This window comes from Macaca fascicularis, chromosome 6, assembly GCF_037993035.2.
Source record: "Macaca fascicularis isolate 582-1 chromosome 6, T2T-MFA8v1.1".
In the NCBI taxonomy this organism is placed as follows: Eukaryota; Metazoa; Chordata; class Mammalia; order Primates; family Cercopithecidae; genus Macaca; species Macaca fascicularis.
Window position 1 is genome coordinate 74,047,403 of NC_088380.1, and position 13,036 is coordinate 74,060,438.

Sequence of the window (13,036 nt, forward strand, 5' to 3'; positions counted from 1 at the left end):
TTTATTCTTCTCCCTTGAAAAGAAAAGTTTGTTGCCCTTTGATGAGCTCCTGGCTTCCAGGTCAAGTGGCTTTTCTCCTGAGGCCTCTTTAGGGCACAACCTAGCCCCAGATTTGCTGGCCTATGTAGTCAAAATAGAGGATTCAGCAAAGGAGTCTAAGCAAAGTGTGGTGTGTGTGCATTTCCTGAAGAGTCAGGGACATTGTCTCAATCCTAAACCTTATTAAGCACTATCTCCTGATCTCTTCACAACATTTCCAGTGGTGGGGACCAGACACCTGTATTTTAAAACATTTCCTCCCATCATTCTGCGCTGCAGCTCCATGAACACCGCTGTATAAGAAGAGATGTTCTGACAGGGCAAAGACTGTGTTGCTCATCTCTGTTTATTTGACTAATATTTATTGAGCATCTGCAATAAGACAAGAACCATTAGGATTTGGCCATAATATAGTGAATAAGAGAGACGTCTTTGCTACCCTCATGGAGCTTTACTGGGGGAGGCAGATGTTAAACAAATAATTATAGTTAATTAAATATTTGCAACTGATTTAAGAATTAAATGTGAAAGAAAAACTTCTATATCTCAAGCGTCTGGCCAAGCACAGTATAAATACACAACAAATATTTGTTGAGTATCTGCTATTTCTGTGGGTTATCCCATGGGCAATAAATGTCCAAGTATATTCTGTTAATAGTTAATAGGCAAGCAAAAGACTATCAGTCAGATAACTTTGAGAAACCTGGTTTAGACCAAGTCAAATAGGCTTCTTTAATGCAGGGATTCTCCAGACCTTAACACACTAATGTGCATTGACTCTCTAAGTCAGCTCTCAGATTTGCATAGGATGTGTATTAGTTCATTCTCAAATTGCTATTAAAAAAACTACCTGATACTGGGTAATTTATAAAGAAAAGAGGTTTAGTTGGCTCACGGTTCTGCAGGTTTTACAGGAAGCAGGGCTGGCGAGGCCTCAGGAAACTTACAATCATGGTGGAAGATGAAGGGGAAGCAGGCACATCTTACATGGCTGGAGCAGGATGAAGAGAGAGAAGGGGGAGGGGCTACACACTTTTAAACAATCAGATCTCATGAGAACTCTCACTAGCACAAGAATAGCATGATTCATCCTTGCCCCCATGATCCAATCACCCCCCCACCAGGCCCCTCCTCCAGCATTGGGGATTAAAATTCAAAATGAGATTTGGGAGGGGGCACAAATCCAAACCATATCAGGATATCACAAGTACTTCTCTCCTGCAGCATCCCAGGGAGCCTAACCATCTTGAGATTTTTTTTTTTTTTTTTTGGAAATACTTTCAACGGATTTTCAGGTGGAACTTCAATGCTTCCACCTGAAGGGGGAAAGTGCCTTTCTTTTCCATTGCCAGCAGCTGGGCCCTGGAGAGTCTGATGCTGACCCGGGTTTTCCCTGGTAACACAGTCCTGCCCCTGGCCTAGGAAACACCCTCTTTGTGCCACCCAGATATGGAGAACAAGGAATAGCACACAGCCAGATGATCACTTACTCAGGGAAAATGAAAAGGCCTTAATGCATTCAAGATCTGAAGATGCAGAAATAAGCACTGCAATCTGAGTGCCTGGTGACTTTGCTTGGTACCACCTGGAGTTTAAGGTCAGGGCAAGGGTACACACTCATGTCTGATGACTTCCCATAAGAACTTTTGCATACTTAGTGGTAGGAACAAGAAGTATTGCACAGCTAGACTGTGCAAAGTGACATGAAATTTAGCCACAAAAGCTGAACTCAGGATTTATCCACAGTGAAAACGTAAATCCATTTTTCCTATTTAGGGTTGCATGGGGGCATACTTACACTAAAGAGTTATTTGTTGTTTATCTGAAATTGTGATTTCAATGGCCTTCCTGTATGTTCATTTGCTAAGTCTGGCAACTCTACTTTTGTGCCTGTTTGCTCCGGCTACCATGAGTTCTGCCCATGAGTGTGGACTTTGAATACAAGGGTCTGAGAAGGCTGTGCTGTGGGTGCCAACCTGTCAAGGTAGTACCCAGTCTAGCTGCTGTGCAGATGTGCAGGACAAACTTTGCTGGGAAGCACTCCTGGCACTATCACATTTGGCTAGTTTCTGCTGCTGGTAAGCCGGCAAATTCCACTCTTATTCCAAAACCAAATTAAAAAAAAAAAAAGGTGAGTTTTACAAGCAGTCGTTTGTGGTACAGAACAGAGTAGAGCAGTGATTCTCAACTGCGAGCAAGCTGGCAATGTCAGGAGATCGTTTTGGTTATTACAGCTGGAAGGAGAGGGGACAGTGCTACCGGCTTCTAGCTGGTAGAAGACAGGATAAGCATCCTACAAGGCACAGGACAGCCCCTGCATCAAATAATTATGTAGCCAAAATGTTAATAATGCCAAGGATTAGAAATCCGGACCAGAGGAAACTGAGCCATGCCCTAGAAGCAAAGCTAACCCTGAGCAAATTGGTTAAGAAGAGAAAGTTATAGTTTTCTATCCCTAACCTTCTTTCAACAATCCCCACCCTCAAAGAGTCCAGTGTCTCTATGTTGCCCTTGGTTCCTTTAGTTGAGGGAAAACAATATCTGCCTACTATACCCCAATTACGTATTAACAACTTAATATGCTAATCTCCCAAAATATGTTACTTTTCTAAACCATCTCCTGTTCGAAAGATGGTGTGGCTGACATTGCCAGCTCGCTACTTCTGAAAGTTGATCTCTCCTTTTTCCTTGCTAACAGAGCCCCCAACTTTGTCCAGGGAAGCATTGTGTCCAGTTAAAAATACTGACCCTCTTAAACTTTCAAACAAGTGAATATGAGATGGAATTGGAGGTTTTGGGAAGGAAATTTCCTGCCTAATATACAGACAGATTTTGCTGGCTCTGAGCTTTGTTGTTTTTGTTCTTTCTCCCCAGTCTCCTAGAATGCAGAAGTGATGGGTACAAGAGGAGCAGCTGCCATTCACAACCATGAAGCCAAAAGCCACACACAAAAGGTGCTTGAGTAAGAGACTGGAAGGGGCCTGGGTGCTTGGCAACTTCCTCAAAGTGGTGCACCATTCTGCACTAGTTATAACAAGATTTCTCATGACATTAAAAAAAATAAGTAACTTGGTTAATCCTCTGAAGTTGAGTTTCTGTAACATGCAACCAAGCTCAGCCTTAACTGATAAAAGATCTGGAGAGGAATATGCTTAACCCAAGCATTGAATCTAATGGTGAAATCCTAGGAGTATTGGAGATCCTAAGGAGTGATGAAATATTCAAGAACAGAGGATTTTCTCATCTCTCCTTAGCTCACCCAATGTAGACACTTCTGTACTTATATAAATGCCCTTGTTCTGACCCAGGAAGCAGGTTAGATATTAGACTATTACTAGTGCCGGCCATTGCCACAAATAGTAGAGAAAGTTCCAAAGGGATAAATGATTACAGGAAGCATTCTTGGGTGTCCCCCAGGGGGCCCAGCACAAAGGACAGGTGGCCAGCCTTCATTTGGACCATATCTGCTCACAGGAAAGATGTTTTTGACCATACTGACTTCTGAGAGAAAATGGCCAGCATGACTCCAAAAAGAGAGACTCTTAGGTCCACCTTAGAATTGACACAAGGCATTTTATATATAATCAAGGTGAGGATTATGATGAAGAAAAGATCGTCCTCAATATTAATGGCCTGTTTGCAAAGAGAAGAAAAGGTCCATGGTCACTCCTACTTTTTGAAGAACTTGCCTAGCCATCTAGCCTCATGGGGATGGAAGCTGTAGTGAGGCACTACTTCATCTGTATATTCTGGACTTAATCAGAGAAATAGCTCCTCACTCCAAATTCATACCTGCTCCTTGGCCTCTTTCCCTTTCTAGGCACTTGTCAGTGTGCCCCAAATAGGGTAAGGCCAGGCCAATGAGAAAAGTGGGGGTAGCAGTGACACCGGGGACACTTGCAGTGCGGCCAGCCCCCTCTCCTGTCTCTATGTCCTTTCATGAGCACTAGCCCTGAAGCTACGCTTTATTAGGATGTGACTTAGACCACGTTTCTTGATCTCTCTGTGCTGTAAGATTCTTTCTCTGCATAAATGCTGTCGATCATAGTACCTACTATTAATTAAGTTTAGCCTAAAGCTGCCGCCTTACATATTTAAGATAGACGTAAAGGTTTTTCCATATATCATGAACTATAACAAGTAGAGGTGTAAACTGACCGTAGCCCACACCTATGCCATTCACTGAGTTTGGGCCAATCAAATGTAGCCAACTGTTCAAACCATGTTCAAATGAGGCAGACACCAAGCTGTAACCAACCTAGTTGTTCCTGTACTTCGCTTTGATTTCTGTACGTCATTTCCCATTTTTTTTTAACCTATACATCTTCTTCCACCACATGGCTGCGATGGAGTCTCTCTGAATCTGCTGTGATTCTGGGTGTTGCCTGATTCTCAAAATGTTCATTGCTCAATTATACTCCTTTAAATTTAATTCGACTGAAGTTTTTCTTTTAGCACTACTTCATAGGGTTCTTGTGAGGATTGATTGGGATTATCCCCATAAAGGGCCAAGCCCTGGCCTTGGCCCTGGGCTGGACAACTCTGAGAGCACTCACTGAACGTCAGCTTGCATGATCCTCATATTATCCCACTAGAGTTTCACCATGTGGCAAAGAGGTGAGGGGATTTCCCCCATCGGCGTTAAGGAAGGCAGCTTGCTTGTATTCTCCTGAAGGATACATGAAGAATCAGACAATATATTATTTTGTTATCCGACTGTATTCTTGGGCAATCTGTAGAGAATATGCAACAATCAGTCCTAGCTCTCAAAGAGCTAGAAAGTCACCCCTAGCAGCCACTGAAGCAGTTACTTCCTTGGGGGTGGGAGAGGTGCTGCTCTGGGCTGTTTACTCACCACCCACTCTCCACCCCCCAAACCTCGTGATGCTTGGCTAGACCTGAACCCTGAGAAGAGCCCTGAAGGCTCAAAGTCACAGGAGAAGCCAGTCCAGCTCCAGGGGGAGGAGATAGACAGTGGAAGAATGAGGAAGGGGGAGGGGAAAGGAGGTCTTCTGCACCCAAGTTTTAAGGTCTCCTTGAATTCAGACCATCTGCACAGATGGCCAGAAGCAGCCCTCAGGCTGTTCCCACCTAATGGAATGTGTAGGTTTAAATGGGAGGACTTGGGCATGTAAACCATTAACAGGACTCCCAACCAGGTGACAATGATACAATATGCCCTTGTTTGGGAGCCCTGTCTGAATTATGCCTTTGTGTAACATAATCTGTGCAAACTGCTTCTGGGCCAGAAGCCACTGTAAGCAGGCTGTGTCTCACCTCAGGTTTTTATCTAAAAAGCCTTACCTAAGAAACACAATAGCCCAAGTTGACCCAGAGTGATTTCTTTTAAAGGTGTGCATGCATGTGTGCATTGAGGGGGAAGGGAAGTAGGTAAATGAACCAAACAACTCACTTACACATTAAACTCTCATTTGTAAAACTCGCAAAGAATTAAGAAATGGGCATAAAATGTAGCATTGAAATCATACATAGAGGGAGATTTCATCAAACGCTGCCTTCATAAGGCAGTGTTCTGCACACATGTACAGATCGTGTGGTGTTTGGGCAGAGCATTTGTCATACTGGCAAGCACTTGGTTAAAAAGTAATCAGGTTCCAGGCCCTCTGTTCTTCCCAGAGAGAAGAGGCCGCTCCTGGATGTGGGCGTACCTGGCTACCTGCACACTAAGGATCCCCAAGCAATCTGTAAACATTACCTCACTGGTTAGGCAAGCTCTTGCCCCCTGCAGTGTTTAAGAATGATGGCAAAGAGCCAACCAGGGATCTACCCTATTTCCTGGTCAGAGAGTAACCTTGGGTCCCCTTATAAGGCTGAATAGAATTCTACTGAAATACTCCCAGACACACAGCACCTCCTTCACGAAGAGATCATCTCCAGTTTAATAACAGCACGGGGCATACCCGAGAGCCTCCCTCAGGTTCCTTTGTGTAATTCTACCCACATGCTGGTCTAAATGAGCCTGCATTTTTCTTAAAGTTTACACCTTTATGAAATTATGTAAGCCATTTCAAATATTTTGACAACCAATTGAAAACCTATAAAAAGAACAAACTAATCTTCCATCAATATGATACTTGTACAATATATTCTTACCAAGAACAACTACGCAGTTGCTTTAAAGAATAGGGCTACATGTATTGATATAGAATTATCTCCACCGTGGGTTGAATGAAGGCTTCCAAAAAGATATGTTCATGTCCTAACCTCAGAACATGTGAATGTAAACTCATTTGGAAAAAGGGTTTTGGCAGATGTAATTAAGTTAAGAACCTTGAAATCAGATCATCCTAGACAATCTGCATGGGCTCTAAATCCAATGACAAGTGTCCTTATAGGAGACACAAGAGAAGGCATAGCAGAGAGAACACAGAGGACAAGGCCATGTGAAGACAGAGACTGAAATTGGAGTGATGCAGCCACAAGCCAAGGAATGCCTGGAACCACCAGAAGCTGGAAGAGGCAAGAAATAGACTCTCTTCTAGAGTCTGTGGAACTCTGCTAATACCTTGATTTTGGATTTCTGCCCTCCAGAACCATGACAGAATAAATTTCTGTCTTAAGTCACCTAGTTTGTGGTAAATTGTAAAAGCATCCCTAGGAAATGAATGCAATCTCTAAGATGGATTTAAGAATTAAAAAAGATACAAGACACTGGTAACAGCCTTGTCTCTGGGAAGAGGGGTACTTATGTTCTCCTTTGAATGGCACTCCCTAAAGTTGGGCACTGCTATGGACAGAATAATTGCCCCCCCGCAAGGATATACTCATCATAATCCCCAGAACCTGTGAATGTGGTAGCTTACATGGCAAAGTTGAATGAAGATTACAGATGGAATTAAGATTAGTTAGTTGAGCTTAAGACAGGGAGATTGTCGTGGACTGTCTAGGTGGGCCTGATGTAATCACAAGGGTCTTTAGAAGTAGAAGAGAAATACAATAGAATATTATTTGGCAATTAAAGGGACTTAATAGATGCTACAACATGGATGAATCTTGACAACATTACGCTGAGTGAAAAAGTCTAGTCACAAAGGACCATGCGTTGTTTGGTTCCATTTATATGAAATATCTACAATAGACAAGTCTATAGAGACAGAAAGTAGATTACTGGTTGCCCAAGGCTGGAAATGATGGAGGGCTGGGGATGTGGGTGGTGACTTGGAATAAGGGGTTTCTTTTAAGAGCGATAAAAATTACCTAAAATTGGTTGTGGTGATGAATGAACAATTTTGTGAATATACTAAAGCCACTGGATTATTATACTCTAAAATGGGTGAATTATCAGTATGACAATTATATTTCAATAAAACTTTTTAAAAAGTAGAAAAAAGAGAGGCAGAAAAAGAGAAAGAAGTGAGGCAGAGGTTGGAGTAATTTGACTTGTCACTGATGGCCTTGAAGACAGAAGGGGGCTACAGACTAAGGAAGGCCAGCTACTTCAAGAACCCGAGAGACAGCAAGGAAATGAAGTCTGTCCTAGTGCCTCCAGAGAGGTGCAACCCTGCTGATGTCTTAAGTTTAGCTCTCTGGTATGGTTTGGCTCTATGTCCCCACCCAAATCTCATCTCAAATTGTAATCCCCACGTGTCAAGGGAGGGAGGTAACTGGATCATGGGTACAGTTTCTCCCAGGCTGTTCTCATGATAGTGAGTTCTCCTGAGATCTGACGGTTGTATAAGGGGCTCTTCCCACTTTGTGCACTCCTCTCTCTCCTGCTGCGTTGTGAAAAAGGTGCTTGCTTCCCCTTCCACCATGATTGTAAGTTTCCTGAGGCCTCCCTAGCCATGCAGAACTGTGAGTCAATTAAATCTCTTTCCTTTATAAATTACCCAGTCTTGGGCATTTCTTTATACAGTGTGAAGACAGACTAATACACTCCTTGAAACTCATTTTGGACTTCTGATCTCCAGAACTGTAGAGAATATATTCGTATTGTTTTGAGCTGCTAAGTTTATAGTACGTTTTTTTGCAGCATCATAGAAAATGACATTTCTTGCACTGTTTTTCCTTTTATATTGTGTGCTCTGTACATATGTTACCTACTCAAAATTTAAAAGAAAGCAAAACAACCTATTCAGACAATGATTCAATGTCACCTGGCAAAAATTTTAAATACCTGTAACATTGCTGTTCAACAGAAATACAGTAGAAGCCACAAATGTGCACCATATATTGTAATTTTATATTTTCTAGCAGCAGAAAGTTTCAAAAAATAAAAAGAAACAGGTGAAATTAATTTTAGAAATACATTTTGTTTAACCTAATATAGCAAAAACATTCCCACATATAATCAATATAAAAATTATTATTTTACATTTTTTTCACATGCTACATCTTTGAAATCTAGTGTGTATTTTACACTTATATTACATTTCCACTCAGACACACCACATTGCAAGTGCTCAGTAGCCACATATGGCTAAGGGCTACTGTATTAAACAACAAAGATCTAAACATCCAGCAGGAGTGATGGGTAGGGAAAAAGCAATTCAGGTGAGAATGGGAACTGCTAGAATTATTTTGGAAAGGCACTGTCTAGTACTATTTGAAATATATATCATTTTAACTTAGAAATCCATCTTAGAGATTCATGCTACATCATTATACAAGGATGCAGCTACAAAAGTATTTATTGGAGTATTGCTCAAAAGGCAAAACACTGAATACAACCTAAATAATCACAAATATGTTACAGGCACACCATAGATATTATGTAAGTATCACAGAAAATGAGCTGGAGCTTTATGTAATGACTATAGAGTACTGACCATGTCCAGGGTATGCCGCTATGTGAGAAAAGCTTAGGTGAGAAGTGCTTTTTTGTATATATTGTTTTGGGAAAAAGTCAGTTAAGATATAGACATATATAGAATTATTCACACTAAACTTAATATTGGTTACTCTGTGAAGTAGTGTTGAGGTGTTATAAATACTATTGTTGACTTTCTCCTTATACACATTTTGTTATGTATTTCTGTGCAGATTATAAAGAAAATCAACATACACATGTGATATTGATATGGTTTGGAGATTTGTCCCTTCCAAATCTTATGTTGAAATGTGATCCTCAGTGTTAGAGGTGGGGCCTACTAGGAGGTGTTTGGGTCACAATCGTGGATTCCTCATGAACAGCTTGGTGCCCTAGGTAATGAGTGAGTGCTCACTCTGAGTTCACATGACAGCTGATTGTTTAAAAGACCCTAGCACCTCCTCCTCTCTTGCTCTTTCTCTTACCATAGGACACACTGCCCCCACTTCCTTTTCTGCCATAACTGTAGACTTCCTGAGGCCTCACCGGAAGTAGATGCCAGTGCCACGCTTGTACAAGCTTGTATGCTTGTACAGCCTGCAGAACTGTGAGCTAATGAAAGCTCTTTTCTTTATAAATTACATTTATAGCAACACAAAACAGACTAACACATGTGTATATTATATATATTATGTATCTTATACACACACATATATATTACTTGTATGTGTATCGATACTTTAGGAGCCACCCCAATGGTTACACCATCAGTAAAGCATCAGCGACCACATCAAAGACCTCTCCCCAACAATAACCTTAAATGGGACGGACCTTCCTTTGACCAGGTACTTTTTTTTTTACTACTTAGAGGGAGTACCTCAAATATGTTCTATGAAACCGTACTTCTTAAGATGCACACTAAATTGCTATGCCTTCAGAGTCTATCAGTCTGTAATAGAAACCCATATATTCTGCCATTCAGAGAAACATTTCTTGTTTACCCAAGTTCACACCCCCACAATCCTATCCGATATCCAGGTAATAAAGAGTTTTTTAAAAGCTTGAATTTGCAGGAAAAATTAATTATGGGCCAAGGAATTATCATGAACTGAATACTAAATATAAATTGAGAGTTTCCACACTTGGATTTAAAAAGAAACATCTCAGATGGTTTACAAAACATTTCAGACTTCGGTGTCTCTTCCACATTCAGCATTTGGTCAGTATTATTTGTTAGACAGTGTCAGCTCTGGTTAGTATATCTGTTAGATGGTATGTATTAGGCTTTCCTGCACTGCTACAAAGAAATACTTGAGGCTGGGTAATTTATAAAGAAAATGTATTTAATTGGCTCACCGTTCTGCAGGCTTTATGGGAAGTATGGTGCCAACATCGGCTTCTGGTAAGGCCTCAGGACGCCTATAATCATAGCAGAAGGTTACGGGGAGCCAGCATGTCACACGGTGAGAGCAGGAGCAAGAGAGAGAGCGGGAGGTGCCAGGCTCTATTAAACAAGAGATCTTGCGTGAACTGAGCGAAAACTCACCCATCACCAAGGGGATAGTGCTAAGCCATTCATGAGGGATCCACTCCCATGATCCAATCACCTCCCACCAGGCCCTCCCTCCAACACTGGGGATTGTATTTCAACACACGATTTGGAGGGGCAAACATCCAAATCATATCACGGTACCTGAAAGTTTAGCTTTCTCACCCTGGCAGATTGTCCTAGGTTTGTGGTCCCTGTATCAGTGGCATGTAACTGGCAACTTGGGCCCTGCAGCAGCCCTATGCAGCCTTCAAAATCCAAGAAATGAGACTTTTCTAGACTAGGTAATTCAACTGCGAGCTTTGTCCAACAACATAGTGGCTGTGTTAGGTGGGCCCTCAACCTGCTGCCTTGAGAGTCTGTCATTCAAAATACCCAACTCATAAAGCTGCACAAAGGTACTCCTTGGACTGCCTGCATGACTGAGTCCCTCCGAGTATGCTCTCCAGACAAAGGATGACCTGGTAGAGGGTTTGGCCTGAGCCCCCAAAAGCTGTCATAATATTTATGCTTTATGCTGTCATTTTTCCATAGCCGATAACATTCAAAAGTTTAGCATACCATTCTTCTTTAGTCTTCCTCTTCCTGCATTATAAATGTGTGTGTGTGTGTGTGTGTGTGTGTGTGTGTGTGTGTGTGTAGTGTGTAGTGCGTGTGGTATGTGGTGTGTTGGGGGGAGCCCTTTGAAACAAGCACTCAAAAGTAGATGCTGGCTCTCATAAACATTCTTCCCCCGGCCCTACAGATTAAATTACAGAAGGGCAGGGAGGTTGGAGGACATCATAAATCCATTCACTTCAACAAATATTTATTGGGGGGCTATTATGTCTCAGGCATCAGGGATACAAAGATGATATTAGTTGAAATATAAATTTGGTTGCTCTTAAGCCATTTGGAATATTTTAAATCATGCAATAATTGAACATAGTCAAAAAGAGAGAAATAGTCCAATCAACTAAAAAGGTGCATATTTCAGAAATCCTTTTATTTTAATATTGTTTTAAAAATAATACTTTTGAAAGTATGAAGTGCATATTGAAATAGGAGGCAAATATTTGTATAGATACTGTATTAGTCCATTTGCATTGCTATAAAGGAATGCTTGAGACTGGGTAATTTATAAAGAAGAAAGGTTTAATTGACTCATGGTTCTGCAGGCTGTACAGGAAGCATGACACCAGCAACTGCTTCTGGTGAGGCCTCAGGAAACTTACAATCATAGTGGAAGGTGAAGGAGGAGGAAACGTGTCACATAGCAAGACAAAGCAAGAGAGCGGGGAGGTGCCAGGCTCTTTAAAACAACCAGATCTCATGTGAACTCACAGTGAGAACTCACTCATTATTGTGAGGACAGCATTGAGCCATTTATGAGGGATATGCCCCCATGACCCAAACACCTCCCACGAGGCCCACCTCCAACGTTGAAGACACATCTCAACCCATGAGATTTGGAGAGGAAAAAAACATCCGAACTGTATTAGTCCATTCTCACACTGCTATAAAGATATACCTGAGACTGGATAATTGACGAAGGAAAGAAGTTTAGTTGAATCACAGTTCCACATAGCCAGGAAGGCCTCAGGAAACTTAACAATCATGGCAGAAGGTGAAGCGGAAGCAAGAACCTTCTTCACATGGTGGCAGGGGAGAGAGAGAGCCAGAGGGGAAAATGGCCAAACACTTTTAAACCATCAGATCTTGTGAGAACTCACTTCCTATCACAAGAACAGCATGAGGGAAACTGCCCCCATGATCCAATCACCTGCCACCAGGTCCCTGCCTGGACACATAGGTGTTACAATTTGAGATGAGATTTGGATGGGGACACAATGCCACACCATGTTACAAACCATATGAGATACATAGGTGATTGTCAGCTGTTACTAATATTAACTTATCAGTAAGACATCTCTACCTTAATTACATGTTTCACAAAATAATCAATTTAGAAACCTCGCTTTCTTTACATCTTATAAAGTAATTTTATTCAAACCTTTTCAATCCACTTTTGATATCCCTGACTTTGTCATTATGTAATCCAATTTGAATCATCTCACACTGTTTCTGGAGGGTATCATGTTCAATTTTGTCCAAATTGTTTGAGATAAATGTATGACGCTGAAACTAGAAATGTTATTGCAAGCCATAGATACCTGTTTCTGTTAACATTAGGGGAGTGTCTTCGTGCATTTATTCTGTGGGTATATCTTCTGCTTACTATTTGACTTTTTCAAGTTATCTTTAAAATATTTTCAATGGCCTAGTACAGTTATTGATGTGAAGTCATATTCCAAGAATAATGACCAAAACTTCTTCAACTTGGCTGGGCACGGTGGCTCACGTCTGTAATCCCAGCACTTTGGGAGACCGAGGTGGGTGGATCACAGTGTCAAGAGTTCGAGACCAGCCTGATTAACATGGTGAAACCCCGTCTTTACTAAAAATACAAAAAAATTAGCCAGGCATGGTGGCAGACACTTGTAATCCCAGGTACTCAGGAGGCTGAGGCAGGAGAATCACTTGAACCCAGGAGGTGGAGGTTGCAGTGAGCCGAGATTGCACCACTGTACTCCAGCCCAGGTGACAGAGTGAGACTCCATCTCAATAAATAAATAACTTCTTAAACTTTCTTTACTTCTTTTTCACTGATCATATTAGATGACCTCTCTAAGCATTCT